General features: G+C 44.9%; 1 long non-coding RNA gene across 2 annotated transcripts in view; it reads right to left on the bottom strand.

The window, feature by feature from the left end:
* Positions 1-8,558: 8,558 nt before the first annotated feature.
* The window catches only part of LOC107203136, a 68,309-nt gene continuing 53,754 nt past the window's right edge, over positions 8,559-23,113 (bottom strand). Inside the window, exons 9-10 of one of the 2 annotated variants that reach the window (XR_004497071.1) lie at positions 18,962-19,164; positions 8,559-9,989 (exon numbers count right to left, since the gene is read on the bottom strand). This is a non-coding gene — a long non-coding RNA (uncharacterized LOC107203136). Of the gene's footprint in view, positions 9,990-16,940; positions 17,149-18,961; positions 19,165-23,113 lie in introns of those variants that run through there. The other variant, XR_004497070.1, reaches the window with a different exon arrangement.

Raw genomic sequence — 23,113 nt, 5'->3', positions numbered from 1 at the left:
GGGGGTGAAGAAAAATCTGCTTGCTCCTCTTCCTCCTCTCTTCCCTCCAAGAGGGCTAGCTGAAATCTTTCTTAATTACCGCTTATTTCAATGACAGAATTGTAATTTATCATTTAGTTGTAATTTGACATATGTTCACACCTTTGCCATTTCCAATTTCCTCCTTCACTCTAATTGTCTGCCTGGCTCGCCTGTCACGCGCGCCTCCTGGGATTAATTGGAGCTGTCTGTCTGCGGCGGGCTGGCGGCGCGCTCGGGGCTGGCGGCGCGGTGTCACCGTGTCACTGCGCGCTCCGCTTAGCCCGGCCGTCACCCGCCCGCCGCGCTCCCGCCCCGCCCCGACAGCGCTGTTTATTGTTTAGCCCGCTCTCGCATTCCTGACTTCTCGGCGTTTTATTAGACGCTAATTACGCTGCGCGGCTGTCAGCTGAAAGGAGAGGAAGCCTCGCCGTAATTAGCGGGAGGGGGCCCCGGCGGCGGGGATGCGGGAGCCGGTGGATGTCTCTCCCTCTGCCTCGAAAATGCACACCGGCTTTAAATGCTCTGCCTTCGTTTTCCTCCGCGGCTGTTTATGCTCCCCTGTCTCGCTGACGTGGCCTCAATAGAGCAGCCGCGGCCTCCTTCCCCGGCTTTTGGCCTCCCCGACCCCGCTCTTCCCCTTTAACGCGCTGCATCCAGCTTCAGCATCCTCTTAGAGCGACCTCTTGGATGGCCGGGTGCTGCTCCAGCCGGGTGGAACTCCGCGCCCCGGGGATGGATCTGGCGCAGGGTGTGTTTGTTTGCCGAGGATGGCAAATAGCGGGAAGGGCCCCGTGTGCCCAACGCGAGCCTACAGCGTGGCTCACAATTAACCTGCCAGGGGCTGCTTTGGCCACCAAGGAGATGTTTGGGCTGCTTTCCCCAGAGCTGGTCCCGCTGTGCTCATGCTGACCCTACTCCCTTGTCCATCCGGAACCGTGAGACTGCCACTGCCAGGCTGGAGAGGCTGCTTCCCCTCAGCAAAAGAAGAGATATTTCACCAGTGTTGTGAAGCAACACCTAGAATGAGATTCTCAGCCACACTTTTCATGGGCAGCAGCTGAATTCACACTGTGACTTGTTACCTGGCCCCCTTTTCTCTGTCCTACCCAGATTACTCCCAGAGTCTGTCCTGCAGGCCTCCAAAGCACGTATGGGTGCTATATGCATCCATACATGGATGCTCTATGCATAATGCTCTGGCAGAGGACCTGACACAGTGGCAGCACCCGAGGGGAACCACCCTCAGAACTCTTCTTATAGGTAAAAATGACTGGAGAAAGCCGTTCAGTGTACTACTTCTGTGGGGTTTCTAAAATTCTTTCAGCCTTTGCCTGAAAGGACAGAATACATCCATCTGTTTCCCCATTTTCCTAGGAGATTTTTTTCCAGAAGCAGAGGTGCATGGTCTGTTTCTGCAGATGTTTCACAAAAGTGGTCCAGCCCCAGCCACCAAAGCAGGGGAAAACCTGTCTAACCAGCTAAGCTGATACTCAGAACAGTTTGAAGATAGAAAGCAACATCAACCTCTAGCTCATCAGCATCTTGCAGCCCCCCAAGATCCCACATCTTTGCTGTGGTTTAACACTACTGTGGGCACACTACAGCCCACACAGCTGCTCACTCACTCCTGACCCTCACTGGGATCAGATAGAGAAATGTATGGGTAAAAGGGAGACAACTTGTGGGTTGGGATAAAGACAGTTTAGTAGGGAAAGCAAAAGCTGTGCATGCAAGGAAGGCAAAACAAGGAACTCATTCACCACTTCCTGCTGGAAGTTCAGCCATCCCCAGGAAAGCAGGTCTCCATCACATGTAGGTCACTTGGGTAGACAAGTGCCATCACTCCAAACATCCCCCCTCACTCCTTCTTCCCTCCACTCTATGTGCCAACATCGGCACCATTTGGTGTGGGATATCCCTTGGGTCACTTGGGGTCAGCTGTCCCAGCTGTGTCCCCTCCCAGCTCCTTCTGCACCCCTCGCCTCCCCGCTGGTGGGATGGAGTGAGGAGCAGAAAAGAGCTTAACTCTGTGCAAGCTCTGCTCAGGAATAACAAAAATATTCTTGTGCTACCAAGACTCTTTCCAGCACTAACCCAAAATGCAGCCCCATACCAGCTAGTGTGAAGATAATGAACTCCCAGCCAAAACCAGTATACCTTTCACTGTTTCCTCCACATTTCCTTTTCCTCCACATGCTACCCAAGTAAAGATACAGAAATCAAGGCAAAGAGATAAACTGCCTATTCCAGCTGTTAGCTGAAACCTGAAAATGCTGAGCAAAACAGTTTCAGACAGAAAAAAACCCTTCACATATTTATAAATTTGTTCATTTTCCAATGACTTTAAATGTCCCACCCATCAGTATCTGCATGAAAGAAAAACCCACAGGAGTAAGAGTAAGCTGGCCACCACTTTCCCCAGCACTGGACGTGTGGATGCTGGTAGAGGTGAATTTTGGAACAGGCTCCACTGCACTGCATCCTGCATTCCCTGTCCCCACACACAGCCTCTAAGAACGGTGAGTTCCATCACAACCTTAATTTCTATCTGCTCTTGTCAATGGTGTAGCCTTAGGTAAGTGCTTTAATCCCAGTCTTGATGGTTCAGGTGCCTTAACAGATCCCTTAAATGTTTATAATAGAGCTAATGCCCTGAAAACACAAACCCATTCAACTGATACAATTTCTCCCTCCCTAAAATTAGCCTGAACCCCTTGCTCTGGGCTATCCTGAGCCTTTCTAGGCATCACCTTGGCAACACACCGCAAAACCAACCCAAGTGAGAGTGCAAACTAGAGGTCAGTGCATCTTGGCACTTCCAAATCCCAAAGGAATTAATTTCAGAGCCAGGGGACACTGGGAAAAAAACCAACCTAAACCCCAGTTTAGCTGGGGGCAAAAAAGACAGTGGTTGGCAGCACTGTGAGAGGCTGGCAAGATGCTGCTGTTTGGAAATCCCTGGCTCAGGGCCATTTGCCTTCCCACAGTAGTGTGAACAGGCAGAAATGCTCCTCCAAGCCTGAAAACACAGAGCAGCTAGCACAGCACTGCTGGGAAATATTTAATGACTTGTAGGAGGCAAGACTGAATGGATTTACATTTATTTAGATTTTTTTTTCTCCCTTTTGATGTCTGCTTCCTACACCATTGACCTTTTAAAATTACTTCACTACTTACTGACTTTGTTTTCTCTGTGTTGCCATTTTTTTACCTTCCAGCTTCCTGCCTTTTGCCACCTAGGATAACCAGAGTTCTCAGGCAGTTTTGTTTGAACACCAGGATTTTTCTGATGGGCCTGCAAACTTTTAAGAGCCAGCATTTCTGGCTCCCTTAGCTGCCAAATTGTGAGAAAACACAAAGTGCCTCAAGCTGAATCCTAAAAAAGATTTTCCAAATACTTACTCACATGCTCCAGCCTTGGTCTAAAGACTGGGGTGTGAGGTACTTATGACTTAGTATTAGATCTTCTCTATATTTATTGCCTATTTCATATATCAGAGCTATGTAACTGGAAATGGTGTTGGAAATCAGTGTACTCATTAGAAGTCAGTGCTAAGTGCTTTTGAAAATTCACTTTCTTTTGCATTTCTCCTAGCTATCAATTTTGTTGTTGTTTTAAACCTGACTTCCTGAGGCCTTATTCATTAATAGATAAGCAGTCATAAGTAGGTTATGAGCATACAGGAGGCTCATCTTCCACACTGGCATACCCAGTGCACTTCCCACCTAGAAATATATCTGATTTTTCAAGGATGGCCATCTCCTTCAGCTCACAGAGGGTCTCTGACAACAGCAACACCACACTTTTGCTGTATCAGCGGTGAGAATGTCTCCAAGAGGAGAGGAAGGAGTCAGTCCAGCCCCCAACTGGAAAACATCCTTACAGGTAGTTGTCCTCTCCATTACAGGCTGCAGTGCTCCCTACTGTCAGTGGGGAGGGTAAAGGGGATAAAACAGACAGGCTGAAACATGAAATTCTGGGGGAGCAGAAGGCGTTACTGACTTCTATAGAGGGATTTTTTTCTTTTTTAATTATTACCCTACTTTTTGGGCATGTATTGTCTCAGCAGTGCTAATTACTCACTTGTGTCACAGAAACACACGGGTGCTGCAGAACTGATTTGTCCTAAATGGTCTGTCCCACACTGTCACTACTGACTGAAGCCTCAAACCTTGCCAGTCATTCACAGTTCCCGTTAGGCTGGGAGTGTAGTTACACCAGCTACACCCCACTGATGTTCCCAGAGCTGGCAGGAGCAGGCTCTGCTTGAGCAGTGCTCCCAGAGGGGTGGCACCAGTCCCCTGGCCTCTCAGGAGCAGTTCAGGTGTCATCACAGCCCCAGAACCACGCAGGAAGTTTAGTAGCAGTGGAGGGCTACTGAAACCATAATGGGTGGCTTTTCTTAGGTGCTCCCTCAAGCCTCTCTTTAGATTTCAACAAAAACCTCTGTTAATTCTGATGCTACTAATGGAACAAAAGGAAGAGGAGGAGATAATGCTTGCCTGAGAGGCCTTACAAGCCCTTTGTTGTACCCTCCCTGAGCTGGTAGTAGTTTAGTATTGCTCTAGCTCCTACTTCAGCGTGATACAGTGCTCTTCTTATTGATGCTTGATCAAGAAGAGATGAGAAAACTCCTTGTCTGTCCTCAGTATGCAAGTTTAACTTGTTGCATCCCTAAAAATCAAATCCACTTCTGTTAAAAAATAAAATCTCCAACCCAAGCAAACATAGTAGCTGTCTGCAAGAGTATGAAATACTTACAAATAACAGAGAAAAAAAGCTCATTCATTCTTGTATGGAAAAAGAGATGAATTAATTTTCCTTTGAAGAAAGCACTCTTGTCTATCCCTTAACTTTCATATAGAGAACAGATACCAACATCTTGATCCCTAAATGTAATGGTCTGGGAAAATACAAATGGGAGAAATCAAGGCAGTGTCCTCATGGAATTTTTTTTTTTGTGCACTAAAATATAGGGGTCGCCACTGGTGCCAGCTATAATATTTTTATATGTAGAAAGTGACAGGCTATCACACTTTTTATATATGCATATATAAAAGTGACAGGCAGAGGAATAGGATGCCTGAAGGTGTAAGATATGAGTGTTATAGGTCACAATCCTTTTATTTTTATTGTTTTTATCTCAATGGGAAAAGTTTTCTGTCATTAGCTTAAAAATGCGATACAAATGTTCTCTTCTTTTGAGGCCTGACCCCATAGAGAAAGCCTTCTGCTTTCACATTCAGGTATTTAGAACTGCTGCTCTCTGCTTGTTAGCGTTCCAGGGGGAGTTATGGCAAGCTGTGGGGCTGGTTCTGCCTGCTGGGGCCACATGTTCCTGCTGTACAGCTCAAGCACTGCAGGCAGCAGGGTGGTCATGAGAACCTGACAGGTAAAGCTTCACAATATTTGGGAGCTGGCTGGAATGCTGTTTCTAGCCTTGCCATTTCCGTTCCTCAGCATCTGCCAAAATGTTGAGAAGGAATGAAGAAAATGAGGCAAAAGGAGGTGATACACCAAGGGATGCAGAAGCAATACCAGCTGTCCTTGTCCAGAGCATTATCTCTGGCAGCAGCAGCACTGGAGGCTTTGGGAGAATAAATGGAAATGTCTCATGTAGGGAAACCTGCTGTACGAGCTCACCACCCACCTTCAAAGACAGCCATATTCCCTTAAACCTTAAATCCAGCATCTGCCCATGGCTGGTGTGATGGCTGAAATGTCTGTGGTAGTCCTGGTATCCAGAGGTCTTTGTTCCTGTTCACCTCAGAGCTTGCAAGTGACTGTGGCTGTTACAATCAAAGAATCATTTATGTTGGAAAAGACTTCTAAGATCAAGTCCAACCACAAACCTAACACTGCCAAGCCCACCACTAAACCTGGCCCCTCAGTGCCACATCTGCACTGTCTTATAAATGGCCCCAGGGCTAGTGGCCACAGCACTTCCCTGGGCAGCCTGTTAGTGGCACTGGACTGCGAGGTGCTGTCAGGGCTCCATGCCATGGAAAAAGAGGTGTTTCCAGATACAGAGCTACTGAGCTTTGTCAGATTTGTCTTTTGGGCCTGGAAATTATATTTGCATGGAAGTTGAGTACTTCAGGCCAGGGGCAAAGGGGTTTAGGTTAGCAGAGACATCCCAGGGGTCCCACAGCACAGCTGCAGAGGTTTTACTGATGTTTCTGTGATGTGTTGGACTTGCCTTTGTGTGTTGTGCATACATTTCCGTGTCTGGGATACCCTAGTTAGAAATATGGGAGGTCTGCATGTGTGTTCCTGTCTGAGAGCATGGAAATAAATATTCCTTTACACGCACACTCAAATTGAAATGGTTTCCAGCCACTTCCAAATGCTGTGAGCTGCAGCTCCACATCTCACCTTCGACAGCAGCTCATGACCTGCATTAGTGCATCCCCTGTCTGACAGGACCCTGCCCTTGAGCCCACCGTGGGACAGATTCTGCTGAGTGGGAAAAGCCTGCCAGGTCAAAGAAGGAAAGAAATGTCTGGGGGACAAAGAAAGAAAGAAACTCTGGAGGATCTGCAAGGAGCATTCAGTTCCTCTGACATCTGTCACTGTAAGTGCTGGATTTACACCTTGCAATTTGTTTGGGGGAAAAAAAGGGAGCAATAAAGTAATAACCTGAGCAGAAAAAGAATTGTTACCAGAAAATTATTTGTAATGCAGCCCTTAAAATAAATGTTGCAGCTATTCCTGTGTTTTGCAGTGTCATTTCTAACTCTAAAAAGTCAGTGTGTAAATCTAATGGAGTAGCTATTCATAAAAGTTCAGCTTGAGTAATAAAAGTAACAATTTTCTGTAATGGTACTTTATAGATTTGAATAAGATATATAAAATTTTTTTTGCTTTTACCGCACATGTAAAGAGAGTAAGTATGCCATGCCTATAAAACAGGGATTACTTTTAAATTCTTAAAATATTTCTGGAACAAAGTAAATAATACTCATAATTTTTTCCTGAAAGACTGGTGAAAAGCCATATAGCAAACTTTTCAAATATTTTATATGAAAACAATTCTCCTGCAGTTTCAGAGAAGACATAACACACTTACCTCTCATCTTTTAATAAAGGAAATTCACAGGCGCTTTGCCCTTCCTATTGCATATCCTTCCCTCTGAGCCCTTTGGCCCAGTTCTTTGCCAGTGTGAGTGTGTTACACGTGAGGAGAAGTTGGGATTTTATCCCTGTGGTGTAGTTTTCACAAATGCCAACTGAATGTTGCAAAAAGAGAGTGTGGAGGAGAGAAAACAGAAATCTGAAAGGTAGGGGGCCTGAACTTGTGATTTGCTTTGTACTGAGTCGAGGGGGAAATACTAGGTTTTAATGTGGTACTGTGGATTGTGCATGGAAGTAGGTGAGATCAGAGCCTATACTCAGACCTGACAGTCCATCAGAGCCAGGCAGTGCTCGATGCCACCCTCCAGGTCAGAGGTACAGTGGTGGGTGTCACCATCCTGCATCCTCCAGGGGCCAGCTCGCTGGCACAGGCACCTGGGACCCTGCTGGGGCAGCATCCCAAGGCAGCTCTGCTGTGTTCCATGGTGGGGCCATGGGGCACCACTGTGGTCTCTGTCTGCTCAAGCCACACATCCAGCAGAGTGGGACACTGGGAGGATGGGGCTTGCGGAGCAAGGGTGCCCATTAAAGGGGAATGGCTGGGCAGCTGGGCACACCTGGGCTTTACAGCCACAGGGGAGTTACCCCTAGCACAGAGCTGAAAGTGTAACCTGTAATCCTGGGAAAATGCAAACACTTGTTAATGTAAATATCTGTGCTTTGAAAAGCTTTATGAAAAATATCAGAAAATGTGTGGCATGCATGTGATTATTTCTAAGCCTACTTCTATTTGGCTTCTCTCAATAAAATGTTTCCAAATTGCTTTGTCTAAATGTGATTTGAGCTACCTTCAGTGAAAAGCCCAGGAGTGCAATTTGATTAAGTGGTTAAAATAAGCCACAAAGGCATGGCCCCGTGTGGGGCTGCAGCCTCCGTGCACACCAGTGCACAGCCAGCCACATCCCCTGCAGCTCCAGCCTTTCCATAGGGAACCACATCCTGTTTGCTTTCAATCACAGCCCAGCAGGAGCTGAACAAGCCCATGCAGCCAGCAGGCTTGGCCTTGCCACCCACCAGCACCTACCCTGACGGCTTCTCTGCTGCCTTGATTTGCCCAGTCACTTCCCAGTCACTGCCTGTGGAGCCAGCAGCTCTGGGCACAGCTCAGAATTGCACCCAGCAGCATGGATACACCCTTGCTGTTACCATCCAGAACATGGGATTATGGATTGGCTGCTACCCTGCCTCGGCATCCCTGCGTGCGCACTGCTGGGTGTGCCAGCGGGAACGCACGAACACCCCTGCAGCCTCACACACACACACACACACACACACACACACACACACACACACACACACATACACACACATTTTCAGATCTATTTGCTTCCTACAAGTCCTTGTAGAGAACACTGAGAAAGAAGACTTAAGCAAAACTCATGTATATCTTTTAATTCACGTGCTCACATATACACACCCGCTAGCGATGGTGTGCAGCCATGTCCATTTGCACACATCCACTTGATGGTAAATCTTTGGGTGCACAGCATAGGATTCAGCCATAAATACTTGTATCTATAGGGAAATTAAACTAAATATGACTCAACACAGAGAGTTTGCCCATGTTTCTATTGACTTGTCAATGTATCTGCATCTGTAGCTTTGCTCCTGTACCCAGCTCTGAAGGAGTTGCTATCACTTTGCCTTCACATAAGCACAAAGTGCAGTGTCTCCTGCTGGATATATCCATACATATGGGCAGGTCACTACACAACCAAAGCTATGGTTTTTGAAGGCTTTTTGAGTAGGAAAACCTATAAATACCTTATACAGGACACACTCAAGGTCTGCTGGAGTGTGTCAGCAGTAGGCTGGAAACAGATAATAACAATAAGCAAACTATCTTTTGTGTTAAGCACAGATCATATTTTTTGGCTAAATTGTAAACAATAAATATTGGGCAAGCTGCTGTGCTGTGACAGAGGCTTCAGTTCACAGTTGGTGCTACTGAAGACTCAACGCCTTAAACATTGGCTAGGTCTGATTTTTAATTTTACTTTTTATTTGCCAGTTGGCATATTTCTAAAAAGTCAGTGCACATTTTTGAAATTTCATTGCACATCCATGCATCATTACCTGTTTTCTTAGAGCTCGAGGGAGATGATATTGTTGGGGGTTTTCTCTCATGTGGGGAGGAGAGGCAACGAGGCATAACAGAAACGAAGGATGGCCTTTGGGAGAGCAGCATTGCTTTTCTGAAGCATAAGCCTTTGGTCCAAAGTTCAAAACAAAGGAGAATGTCTGTCTCTCTCCCTCTTTCCAGCTGTACCTTGGTAATGAAAAGGAAACAGCAAGGAAAGGGGAAAAAAGCTAGGAAAAAAAAAAAAAAGTAGAAGCTTACTATTTTTAAAACCTGGTCCTAAGTTGAAGATTCTGCTGAACTGAAGCAAATGCTCTTCAGAAATGCCTGACTGCAGAGCCAAGCTGAAATGTTCCAGGAAAACAAGATAGAGAAATTTTTTTACCAGTAAATACTGGAGTTAAACGAGCCTGGCTCATCTCAAAGAAAATGATGGACAAATGCTGCAGGGCATGCTGAAGAAAATAAAATGCTTATCCTTTTTCCCAAACCCATACAGCTAGGGACCATTTTGGGAGCTGATGGAAGTTCTCTGAGGTTATTCCTTTGCCCTTGTTCTTTCTTCTTTTCAACAGCAAACCAAAAACATATTAGTGTCTCTGTTGATGGCTCTTTCTTGCACTGGGAACTGCAGGTCTGGAAGACAGCAGCTTTTCTCTTGAAGGCTGAGCTTTATTATGTCAAGGAGTGTAGATGGTACCAAGCTTGAGCCTTCATCAGTGGTGGGCATTAAAAGGTCATCAGTGACTGCACCTAAAGGTGGGGAGACAAAGGAAAGCCCACTAAGCTGGGATCTCAGACAACTCTTGCAAAATTCCTTCTCCCAGGGCAGCTATTCCCAAAAACTGGTTCTAATTTAGTTGGTATTTTGGCAATACTCTTTCTCTTTAGGCAAGACTGAGTTAGGTGTGGGAGGTCTGGGTATAGGTTCAGACTCTAAACCAGGGTGGAGTTTTGAGGGGGCAAGGGAGTGTCGTGTTAGCCAGCTTACCTCTAACCTATTTTCTTGTTCTGTGGTCTGGCCCCACATCCCCTACTCCTGACAAGGACAAAAGGTGCTGCGGTAGAAGATAAAAGACATCCTGCAGTATTCTACAACTGGGAAATGCTTTTGCCACATCCTTCTGAGTTCTCCAGACTTCAGGAAAGCTTAGCATAGATTGTTTTTTTCTTTCCTTTTGTACATCTGGGCTGAGAAGACACCATTAACCCTTTGAGATCTCCCCTTGCTGCCAATCAAGGGGAAAACAAATTACTCCTTCCCACCTGCTCACCCTTCCCCTGCTCCTGGGTCCAGGCGTTTCCACCTGTGCATCGCCAAAAGACATCAGGTGGGGCAGCTCTCACCTGCTCCTGGTGGCTTTCCCGAGGACATGGCAGGCAGGTGGCAGATGCCCAGCAGTGCTGGAGCCTGCTGCTGCCGCCGCCCTGCTGAGGGAGGCTCAGGGAGCGCGGCCTCCACGTGCCGCTGCCTACGTGTGAAGGTTAACACCAACCCGCGAGGCGCCCGATGGCATCTGGTCCTTGTGCGCGCACATCTGTCCTGCCACCCTCCCGATTTCCCCACTGCTGCCAGGAGCAGCCACCCTGCCGTGCCCGCGCTCCCCCGGGGCACGGAGGTGCTGCAGGAGTTATGTCGCGCACATGCCGAAAGCCATTAATTAAATTAGAGCTCTCCGGCAGGGGTTGCAGAAGCAGCTGTGTCATCAATCACCGCGCCGCGGGCTGACACGCACGCAGCATCACACGGAGGGAAATTTTCTCTTTCTAAAGGCAGCTGAGGGCTGTAACCAGGGGTCCTGTGCAGGAAGGTGGCACAGTGGGGACCAGAGACCCCCCCCCTCATGGACCCCTGCCAGCAGCCTGGTAGTGTGCTGTGAAATGGAGATTGGTGGATCCCAACCACACGCAGGAAAAGCAAATTTCTGTTATTTATGGACTCTGGGCCACCCAATAAGGAACTTCCCACCTGCCCCCAAAAACTGGCTTTTAGACAGTTAATCAAGGGAGAACGGCTAAGGGCAGTCACTGTGCCCTTTGCAAATAGCAGTCCAGACACAAGAGCAAATAGTTTGTGTCAGCATGACAAGAGAAAATGGAATGTAAACTTGCTAAACAGCCAACATATATATACACACACACACATATATGTTCTTCTGTCTCAGACCAAAGAAAGAACTCCAGCAGGTTTAAATTTGGGATCCATTTATAACATTAAGTGCTCCCTGCTTTCTTGCCCCATGCTGGTGGGGAGAAACAGCCTTGCAATGTCAATATTCCTCATACCAGCTTTTCCACATCTACCTCTCAGAATGCTACCTATAGAGGAAAGACAAAACCTCAGCAATTTTATTCAGGCCTGTTTCACAGCGTAGGTCATCTCAGCAGAGTGTGGAAACAATAGCACGTGCCAATCTCACAGCACAAATACTGACCCACGAATAATGAACGCTCCTAGCAACCGTGTACAGAAGCAGCAAAACTTTAAACAAATTTTTGTAAAAAATAATAATTAAAAACCAATTGTTTTTCCTCAGTGAAAGTGTCCTGCATGTAGATTATCTGCAAAGAGAAAATTGTTAGATAAATTATTTGTATTGAGTAATTTGATCGGCTCTCCTTGGAAGCCTAATGAATAGGTTATTTTCTGCCACAGCTGCTGTTCGAACTCTCAAGCTTGAGCCCACGTGGTCTGGCTGTTCAAAGGGAATTACTGTGCTGGCTTTTTTAAAGCAACTTTTAAAAAAGCAAAACTAGGCACAATCTATTTGTTGACAGGGAGGAAAGATGGACAGGAGAAGATTTAAGCAGGCAGTAAAATTATTGTGAAGGCCTGAAAATTATTAGCAGAAAGGATAATTGTGTGTAGCCGCAAATAACTCGCCTGTCACTGGGACTGTAAGAGACCAAACCTTCATGGCTGTAATTCAGACACATCATCTGCATTTCATGTATGCTGCTGTGGAGAGGAAATGCCTCCCAGATGGGCTATGAGGCTGGATGGCCCCAGGAACTCAGCTGCTGGGTGGGCTATGGCCACATCAGCACCTTGGTCTGGGACTACTCCTCTCTGGTTGCCTGCTTCATTTATACAAGGCCAAACACCACGAGCAGACATGTGCCAGTGGAGGAATCTAGGAAAAGTAAAAGATCTTGTAATGGGTTTTGGGGGTGTTTAGAAATGGTTAAATGCATTCTGAACTTGTGCAGAAATTTGCCAGACATGACATTTATTCCATGGTCTGCATTTGTCCAGAGGGAGCTAGATTTCCTTCTGCGTTTGTTAGTGCATACTTGTCTGCAGCAGGCAAAGGCTGACCTGAGCATCTTTTATGGGTGATATTTGCTTGTGTTTTCCTCTGACTAGATCTAAGCAGGGTACAGTGTGATCTGCCAACCATAAAACCTGAATTCTTCCACCAGCGGAATGAAATAAAGGCAGATCTCTCTGTACCTGCCTTGCTCCTTTGCCCTGTCCTTGTGTTGCCTATGTCTGCCCTGCCCCATTCCTTTGGGGAACTTTGCTGGGATCATCTTGCAGTTCAGCACTCGGCTTCCACACACTGGACCTTTTTGCACTTGAAAAGTTAGATTGGAGTTTATTTCATCGTTCTCTGAATAATCTATTCAGAAACTCGGTGTTTTGCTCTTTTTTCCCCCTCTTCTTGCCAAAGTAATCAAGAGGAGACTTGTTAGACATTATGTTAACAATATTAAGTGTGGAGCACACATTGAGGTGAAGTGAATGGTGCCTCAGGTAGGATTTGGCTGTGAGTTTTCTTTGCCTTGTGCTCTGTAGAAGTATATTTAAGCAAGCTGCTGCAATTGAAGACACTGAGGGTGAATGCATGCAGGCATGCATGGTTAAGGGAAAGAAATCTACACTGAAAAACTGGAGGAAGCAGCCAAGGACACATTTTATAGTGAAGGATTTGCTGGCTAGCTCTCTGAGAGGTGCTCAACACTGCGAGGACCAGCTCGGTTAGGATGCTTCAGCACTGAGTCCAAGGCAGATGCTGCCCCTTTGCCAGGTCATCTCAATTTCCGCAGGTGGTTGAAGGAGCTGGCGGGGTTAGGAGTGCAGGGGGGGAGCCTTTGGGAACAATGCAATCCTCCCTTGTGTCCCAGAGCTGTAATCCTAGACTGTGGTGTCACCTTTCTTTTGGGACAGAGGCCAGGTCCCCGGCACTGTGCAAACCGAGGTGAACACGCTGGCTTTGTGCCTGCCGCTGCTGAGTGCCGGCTCTGACCTCTCGTGGCTCAGTCTGCTTAGAAATTACATCTGTGGGAGGTGACTCGTCCATCCCTCTTCTCACCTGGCCGGTGGGAACAAACCCCAAATGGCTGCAAAATGGAGTTTACATGTATTTTGCTTTTGTGGTTCCTTGTATTGTTTGGGCTGAGCTGTGGAGAAAGCCATGTGCTTCCCAGCTAAATGGCTGTAAAGTGAAACCCTGCAATTTTGGGGGCAGAATCTACTTTGTTGCTTATAAAGGTAATTTGGCATTTTGCAAGAGTGTACAGAATGGTTCATGTGTCGTCTGAATTAGTGAAGTGTGCCCACTGATTTCACGTATATTGCTACTGAAAGCTTTCTTAATTATGAAAAACCCTAAATCTTTCATTTTTCTAAAAAGACATGAATTTTAGGGGGGGGTTTATGTTGAATCTTGAGAATCTTAATATCAAGAAAAACACAGTTTTTGATGTCATTTGCAGCTGTCTTCCTGTATCTGCATTTTGCATGAGCACAGCCTGCCACCAGCAGCTGAGGTTCCCCAAGGTCAGCAAGGAGCACAAGTCCTGCCCTACCTTCTCACTACATTATATCCATGAATAATCTTTTTGGAAAAACAACCTCCCATCCCATCTCATCTTTTTTGTGCTCCTTCTGTTAAGTTGCTGCAGAAGGATAGTGAGGAAGGGCTTTGTGACTAGCAAATCCCTGGGTCTCACCACCACCCCCCAGTCTGTGTAGGTTAATCATGAGCCACAGCACAGAAAATACTGCAGGAGTGGCTTGGCTTTTTAATGAGGCTAATACAAGCTCAGAAACCATCCTTAAAGATGATCCATGCTCAGCTGGCTCTGCTGTGACACGTTGCCAGTCCAGGGATAGGTAAACCTTAAGGCTGAAGGCACAGGTGCTTAAAATTTAGAGTACAGCAGCATTGTGTCACTTGAGGGCAGATGTTGCCACAGGTGGGGTGGTCCTTGTCACCACCACCAATTAATGTATCCAGCCATGAAAAGGTGAGCTTCTGGGCAGTAGGTTAGGACAGGCAGCTGTAATAAATGTCAGAACTTGGAACCAAACAGGATGTATGAGATGCTCTCACAGATGGCATATTTAAATGGGTATTCATAAACAGGTTTCAACATGGATTTTGGAGCTACTGCCCCTATTTGGTATCCACTAATATCTGCCCTCCAACTGATTGCAAGTGTAATGTGCTGAATTTGAGATTCACGTGACTGAGTCACCAGTTTACAGACACTACCAGTTCTGGGTTGAAACAATATTCAGATCCAGAGGTCATTTACCCAAAATGAGCACCTGGACATTAAAGCAGCATACACACATTATATTTATCATCACTGTTGGCACACGGGTGTGACACATCGTAATAGCAAAAGCAGGTTGTAACAGCAGGTGGCACCTGGCATACTCTGTCACATCAGTCAGTTTTTGGTTTTTTCTGTGCATTTGGATTGATAGATATATTTTCTAGATAACTGGCATACTCTTTTTCAGAGAGGAAGCAATTTTTGCAATACCTTTCCTAGCCTGGTTTGTCTACAGCTCCCCTTTTTATCTGGGATGATTTAGATTCATGTTTCTTTCCTCCAAAATTGCTTTCTAAGGTCCCTATTTACACATGATATGAGATCAACGGGCTAATAATTAAGGCAGTGGTGTGATGCTATTTCAGGTCTGTTGCCTATTTATTTGAAGCAGCTGTCTATGAATGTGGGATGCATGGTACAGAGGTTGCCATGGTTGAAAACCATGTTTACTGATTGCTCAGTAAATAGTTACACAACTTTCTGTGTAAATGCCAGATAGCACACCAGAATTTCCTTGGGCAGTTTCACTTAGGCACAAGCCTCCTCCCCAGTTCCTGTAACTGTGCTGATCTTGTTTGCTTGTTTGCACACACCTTTATGGAGCGAGGTGAGAAGAGAAGGAAATGTGCCACCACGAAAGGACTGAGTTTGTGTTTAGCCCAGACAGATGAGGACTGAGAGGAGGTGTGAAGGCAATCTTTGCAGAGATGAAAGGCCACCTCAAGGTAGCTGGGAATAATCTCTTCTCTCTGGTGGCTAGGAGAGGAGCACTGGTCTTCAATCGCTGCCAGGAAGAATCGAGTTAGGCATCAAGGAGAGACTTTGTAATGGTAATGATGGTGAGGCAGCAGCCTTCAGAGGCTGTCAAATCTCCATTGCTGAAGATCTCGAAGAGCAGATTAGATCTAGCTTTGGCAGGAATGATATACTGTAACTAATCCAGCCTTAAATCAAGGAAATGGGCTGGATGACCTCTTGAAGTACTTTGTGGCCCATAAGTCTCTTTATGCCATTAATATTTGGAGGCAGAATCTGATTAAACTGTGGTGTACACCAAATGCTGGAGCAGCTGCTGTTTCTTTCCCCCCTGACATGGTGAGAGGAGACCTAGCAGGGCTCTGTGGAAAACAGGTTGCTCTGAAGGAGGATGGTACTAATGTGTCAGTGCTATGCAAGCCTCAGCTTGGCTTTTCAAAGATGGGCATAAAGTCAGCAAGGGCTTTCCTGAAGTTGTATCCAAGTGTCCACTGGAAAATCCCTCTCCTGTCATCTACAGCAAGTCTTGACTTTGCAGAGCACTGGCTACCTGGCCAGTACCAGCAGCATACTTATGCCCTCATCCTCCCCAGGGGAAAGCAGATGCCCTGCATCCTGCTCTGTGTTTCCCTGTCCTGCACAACTCATCAAGGAGTATAGAGAGTCTGGCCCTTAGCATGGCCATTCTTTGTTTTCCATGAACCCACTGAATAATTTATTAAAAAATGTAAAAATGTTAATGTGAAAAAAGGTGTCTTTTTTTTAAAACTTTCTCCCAAATGACATACACTTCCATTTTCAGGCATGTCTTATTTGCTTTTGGTTCTCCAGATGTAAAACAGACCCATGGGGTCAGGCAGTACAGGTTTTCTATTTTTCACATCACTGCACCCACAGAAGGACAGAATTCGGTATCACTCACATTATGTGGGGGAAGAGCCTTCCTATTCATGCTGTTTCCAAGAATGTAGACTTTCCTTGCAGGAATACTAAGAAACCTCTCTCATTTTCTGCTGCAAAGAGCTGCTGAAAGCTGGGGTAAAGATGCGGGCTGTGAATGGACACACTTCTCCACAACATGTTCTTCTCTTTAAAGAACATAACATGTTCTTCCCTTTAAAGGGAAAGCTGTGAAAAGCAAAAGTAACCAGTCAAGATTGCACACTGTAAAATGAATTAGCAGATAGATGCCTGCTTGAAATGGAAAGGGCTTGCTTTTCACAGGGCCTGGATTTACTTATCTGGCATGCAAGTACTTGCATAATAATAGCCAATCTGCATATGATAAATTAATAAAATGCATCTAAGTGTTGAGGGTGCAAAGAAAAACACTAAACACTAGATATTTGGCTCTCTTTTATTTATCTCAATTGAAATCACCAGTTTGGAGGATCTGTGAGGAAATTAGTAACACTTACTGGAAGAGAAGTTTTTGCATGTATGATGGCTTCCCAGATCCTTCCTGTGGCAGCCACATTTTAGCCATACATCTCCTGAAATGAGAGCCTGTCCTGTTCCCAGTGCTTTGCAGAGCTGGCTTTATGTGCAGCCACCTTCCTTTCAAAATAATAATCCAAAGCTTACAGAGCTGCAAATAAAACAACAACCTGTGTAAGCCAGCATAGAATTTTTTCCTGAGTCCACAGATGATCAAAATGATATTGCTGGAGAGCATTATTTAAGCCCTTTCCTGTCAGCAGTTACTGTAATGCTCAGTAGCTGTGGTGTAAAAGCTACTGGGCAGATGTGTGTGCCATGGCACCGATGAGCTCATTTGTGCAGCATGGGGAGAAGGGCAGCAGGGCAGCCAGGCAAGGCTGGGGAAAAATCCATGCCCATTCCTATCTCCATGTTTCCCAGACTCCCACAGCAAAAGGTTTTCATATTGCAGTCAGTGCTGGGCTACTAGATCTGACATCTCAGCTGGCTATTTTGTACCAGTGCAGTTGCACTGATTATGGCAGTAACTAGAGGCTTGTGGCTGGTTATACCCCTTGTTCTTCCTAAGTCTCTGTTGGGTTTTGGAATCTTTTTTTTAAGTCTTTGGAGCAAAGTGTGGCTGAGCTGCTCTCTGCATCACAGCCATGTAGCTTGGTCCATCTCTAACACTGCAGAGAAAGCTGAGCAGGAAAACACTGGGACTGTTTCTATTGTGGTAAGAGCCTCACCACCAGCTGGCTGCCCATTTCTAATCAACCAGTACACATGACAATGTGACATTTTCTGCCTTAGCTCCAGCTCTCATTCCACTCAGAAAACACCTCAAAATGTGGGTTATTCATACACTGATCTTGAAAGATGCAGCAATAATGATGGAAACTTCACATCAGCTGTACATTGTGTTAACTTTGTAGCAAAACAAAAGCAGAAAGGATGTAATTGTTTTATGGGATTCTTTCCCCTCATATCACTAGCCAATATCCCAGGCTGGCCTGATAGTCCTAACTGAGGATGGTGTTTTGTTTTGAGAGGCCACAAAATTCTGCCTCTGGGGATCATAGGCTAGAAAGAAGAGCAGATAGAGGCAAGTGAAGTACAGAGAAGAAAATATTAGTAACTCTTGTAAAAATATCTGTACCTGAAAAAGCTGTGCTCACCCAGTCAGGGAACTGACAAACCAGGTGAGCTATGGGCCCAAGGAAAAACAGTTCAATTTTTCATATTGAATAATTGAAGTAGTAAATGAATAGCTTACCAGCAACTCAGTCTGGAGTTTGCATTGCTTTTTAGATAACTTTGAACTGTGAATGTATTAATGGAAGTTGTGATCTGTTTCAGGACAATTTACAAACAGGCAAAAAGACTAAATTCAACTAATAGATTCTTCTCTGCAAATAGTCCAGACAGAACTAGTTATTCAAGTTAAGGTTTTGAGCATTTCTCATTTCTGACTCAAATAAATGTGCTAGTGTGCTGTTGCATTGTTTATCACCAGAAAGTTTGACTTCATCAATACTGAATCATAAAATTGAGATTGCATAAAATCTTGTGCATGTGCAAAAGAAGAGTCTTGTATCACCTGGACACCTCCCCCACCTTTACTGCTTTTTCAGGGTGCCTAACTTTTCCTTGGAAAGGGGACAATACTAGGTGAGCTCATCATAATTGAAACTATATCCTGTTCCACTTGGACTTCTTTCCAATGAGGTAAATGCTGACATTCATTGTGGGTCCCATGCTTTAATACTATGACAAAACTATTTTTTCAAATTCTGATTGCTTTGAGAAGACTGGGGGGATTGGATTTTTGCCCTACATGCACACTGAACACTGCTGTAACACTGTTGGCACCCAAGTGGTAATGGATTATTAACCAAACGCTTATTCTGAGTTCATTGTCTCACAAGTCTGTAAGGACAGATAGGTTTTGCAGAAGTGATTCCATGTGTGGTGTCACTTACCTGGTCTGTGGGGACTTGCACCACATTGAACCCATTGGGTGTTTCTGCTCAGCGGGCAGTTTTTGCCTTGAAGCTTTAAGGAGTAAGATCATTTATTGGAGGGCAGTTGAGTAGTATTTGCTTGAGGTGAAAGGCTGGTTTGGGGAAATGTAGCTGGTTTGGTCAAAAGTGTGAAGAATTATTCTTGCCAGTAATGTCCTTCCCTGCAGTAGAGAGAAATGAACATTTAGAGCCTGAAGGGGACAAAAGGTGCAGCCACTGAAGCCATAGATTTGTGCATCTAGGAGAGTCATAAAGTCACAGATTCAGCTTCCAAGTTCAGGAATCAAAACATGGATATCCTTTTTTTTATATGCCAAAACTTCAGATCCCTTTGGACAATTTCAGTTTGATGGCAACATATTGTCTGACTTCTGTTGAACAGGATTTTAGCCGGGGAACATTATGTTTAGATATAACACTGACAATAATTGTCTTGGCTGGGTTAGTAATTACATAGAAATGCATTCACTCATGCTTCTCTAATATTTGCATGTCCCTGTTTGCACTGCTGGCTGTGTTCAAAGAGACCTTAAGGCTGCAGTATTGTGGGGAGGAATAGACTAGCCAGTTCTTACTCAAAGGTCAAGCTTAAGTCATGAAGGACTATGATTTTCACTTTTATCCCACTTGCTGTTCTCTTTTTTGGCAGCCTGTGCCGAGAACCAGGCCTGCTGTTGTTCTGTGAGCCTGTTGTCAACCCCAGCATCAGTTTTAGAAACAGTTCACATCCCTACAGAATTGTCACTTGGTGTTGGTTTGGGGTTTTTTTCCCTAGGCTCTCCAAATGTACTAAAGTGTCATTAAGACAAATGGCAAACATTTCTCCTTTTCTCACAATTGTCAAAACTTCAAAATCTACTTTCTTGACATTTCACATAGCATTTTTTTACATACCACTCAAAGGACAGGGAATCCTAATGAGCCTTGCTTCCATCATTTTCATCTGCCACGTTCTGCTGTCCCCGTATAATAAATTAACAAAAATGGGGAGTGGGGGGGTTGTTATGTAATAAGTGATATAAACACTTGTGGAGTGGAAGGAGAGGGAAAGAGAATTAGGCTGGTACCCACATAGGGTTTGAAGACACTTTTTGAAGGAAGTAACTATATATTCCTACCAGGAGGGCATGGTGCTGAGCCCCTGAGCAGAGTTATTCCTCAACACAGCACTGAGGAGGCTGAGTTGCTCAACAGTAGAAGAACTGTGTAAGACTGAGGAGCAGCTTTGCATTTCCAGTGTCAGGAATTGAAACAGGACTTTATTTTTGGTCATTAATTTAAAAAGTAATTTGTTGTTTCTGCAGTTACAGACTTGGCTCACAAATGTTAGCTGATGTGCTTGCTTTCACTGTTTGTAAATGTGTTAAAGGGAGATTGAGGGTACTGCTTTTTCACATCAAACGCAAAAGGAAAAATATACCAAAATTAGCTTAAGTGCCTCCTTTATGGAGGAAGAAAAGTGGACAGTCATTTTTTTAAATTCAAGGTTATGAAGTCAGTAGTGCTGGAAGCTCAGGTTCTTCCCTGTTAACCACTACAATACAACAAATAGTAGTCACCTCCTCCCCATCCTCTGGATTGGAGAAGGACAGCTTCAGATGGACTGGCTGACCTGTAATAGCGGATAACAGCAATGTAGTTAACAAGATTCTGAGCAAATCTCTATCAGTTTGTTAAAAGCCATCCATGAGCAAAAGACTGACTTTTAATATGAGGCTCTCCAAGCAGCACTCTGAAATCACTCAGGAATTATGTGGGACTTCTGTCACCAGGAATTTTATCTTGATTACAGGATACCAGCAGCTATGGTTGTTGTAGGATGAACATGTTTCCATCTTCAGGATATTAACTAGTCCATTTGAATATAGACTGAATTGTTAATTTTGCAGAAAACATGGAACTCAGGGTTGGTACCACCCAAATTAACAGAAATAAACTGTTAGTGTTTATTTTCAGGTTAGAACACACAGAGAACAGCCCAGGGAATGGCCTTTAGGTGCTGGTCAATCCTGTAGTGTTTCTGCTGTAGACCAGAAGTACTATTAAAAAAAATAAAAATCAGAAATACCACTACTGTCCATGCTACCAAATCAACCAATAAAAAAGTCTACATCTTGTTAAGTCCTTGTAAACTTGTTTCAGTTTTATCCTGGTGTGTCAGGACCTGTACACACACACACACACACACACACAAGCACACACACACACTTCTCTACACTCCTTTGTTATAGTTCTAAAGCACCATGTCCACCTGAGCAGTGCAATGTGCTGGGTGGGAACGTGGCACTTGCCCTTTGTGCTCCCTCACAGTAGGGCAGGAGGCCATCACCTCCAGGTGACTTCCAGCCTTGAGGGACTGCTGGTACCTCACAGTCCCTGCCTGAGCCACCACAGCCATTGTACATGGCCTCACAGGTCTGCTTTATATGAGACCTGCAGCCTTTTTCCTGCCTGAGATGTGATACATAGACCAAATTACCTTTCACTGCCTACCCTGAAGTCAAAGTTCAGCTTTCTCCCGCAGCATCAGCCAGCGGGAAGCCTGGATAATAGTTTGACATGGTAGGTGTCAGCACAGAGAAATGTGCTTCTGCTTCACTACAGAACATTATACAGGTTTTCTAATATATTTTTCAGAAAGTTTCCAGATGAAGCAGACATGGCAAAAACTGATGAAAATTTGGTTTTACTTGCAGCAGGGGAACAGGAAGAGGAAGATGGGTTAATGTGCTTCACAGAAGAAGATCATCCAGGAGGAATATTGATGGGTAGTCACCTGCCCTACTTTTACCTTTCATGTTGGATGCTCTTACTAGATTGCCAAAATCTTCATTCACGAAAATAGGAGCTTCAGAGCACTCAGACTTCAGCAAATCAGTCTGTATTTGGGGAGCCTAAATTTGAAGTAAGAAGAATAATTTTGTGCTTTTCATACCACTGGCAAAATGTAAATTTCATTGGTGCAACGTTCACTCATTATCGCTGAATCAAAGAGCAGTCTCAGTTCCTGCTGGCATCCTATTTAACAGAAAAATAAAAGTCTCTTCTGTTGCAGACATACATTGCTGTGTGAATGGATTATGCTGCCTCAATCTTCATGTCTTACGTTTGTGTTGATTAGCTGCCCTATTTTAGAACTGTTTGCATTATGCAATAGGCTAGTAAAATCATTAGTGTGCAAATAAAAGTAGGTCTTTACCTTAAGAATTAAACACATGAAACATGTGATTAAAAAGACAGAGGCATATAGGAATGGGGGAAACAGCATGAACTAGGTGAGACACCAGAGTTTGAGGTAGATGAGCTACACTGGTGATAAATGACAGGCTGAAGCACACAACTGAAAATAATCAGAACTCCTGTGTGAAGTGACGCTGATATATTCTGAATGTCACATTGCACTGCACAGTGCTGTGCTCGCTCCATAAAGGCTCTTTAATTATAGTTGCTCAAGCCTTAAAATCACAAAACTCAAAGTGTAGAGGTGGGCACCATTTAAGCTACGTAAATCTTGCCGCTGAAGATGCAAATGGGAAGTTCAGCTCCTAGATAATTAGCAAGACTTACCTCAGATATTTAATTATCTATGCAACTATGTAGGGCTAACAGTTTATTAATACCATTATCCTTTTAAAATACTACTTTCTGGTTTTCCTTGTCTTTCTAATGCTCATAATATTAAACTGCTTTTGGTTGGTTTTTTGCATATGAGACAGTTACCTGTTCTTCCCATGTTGCTGTCAAGGGTGGCAAACTGTTCTGGAAATCTCCTAATTATCAGCCCTTCCCAAGGCTCTGCAAATGAGGGCAGCACCTGCTAACTGAGGTCTGAGTTCAGCAGTCCCAGTGGAGCGGGAGCACCTGACATGGGGCCGAGGAGGCAGGAATGAGGGCACTTTGGAGGTTTTGCCACAGGGGTCGGGATGGCGGCGTATCAGCTGTCCGTTGTAATTTGGCTGGCAAAAATGACTTTGGCAGCTTTGTCCTCTCCTTCCCGTTGCCTGTCAGGAAGGGGACCCATCCCCTCAGGCATCACTAGAGAAATCACTTACTTGGATACGGATAAACAGGGGGAATTTTCAAGCCAAAACTCAGTTCCTGAATTAAATG

This window comes from Parus major, chromosome 4, assembly GCF_001522545.3.
Source record: "Parus major isolate Abel chromosome 4, Parus_major1.1, whole genome shotgun sequence".
In the NCBI taxonomy this organism is placed as follows: Eukaryota; Metazoa; Chordata; class Aves; order Passeriformes; family Paridae; genus Parus; species Parus major.
The sequence above is the reverse complement of the archived record's forward strand: the minus strand, read 5'-3'. Positions and strand labels throughout refer to the sequence as shown.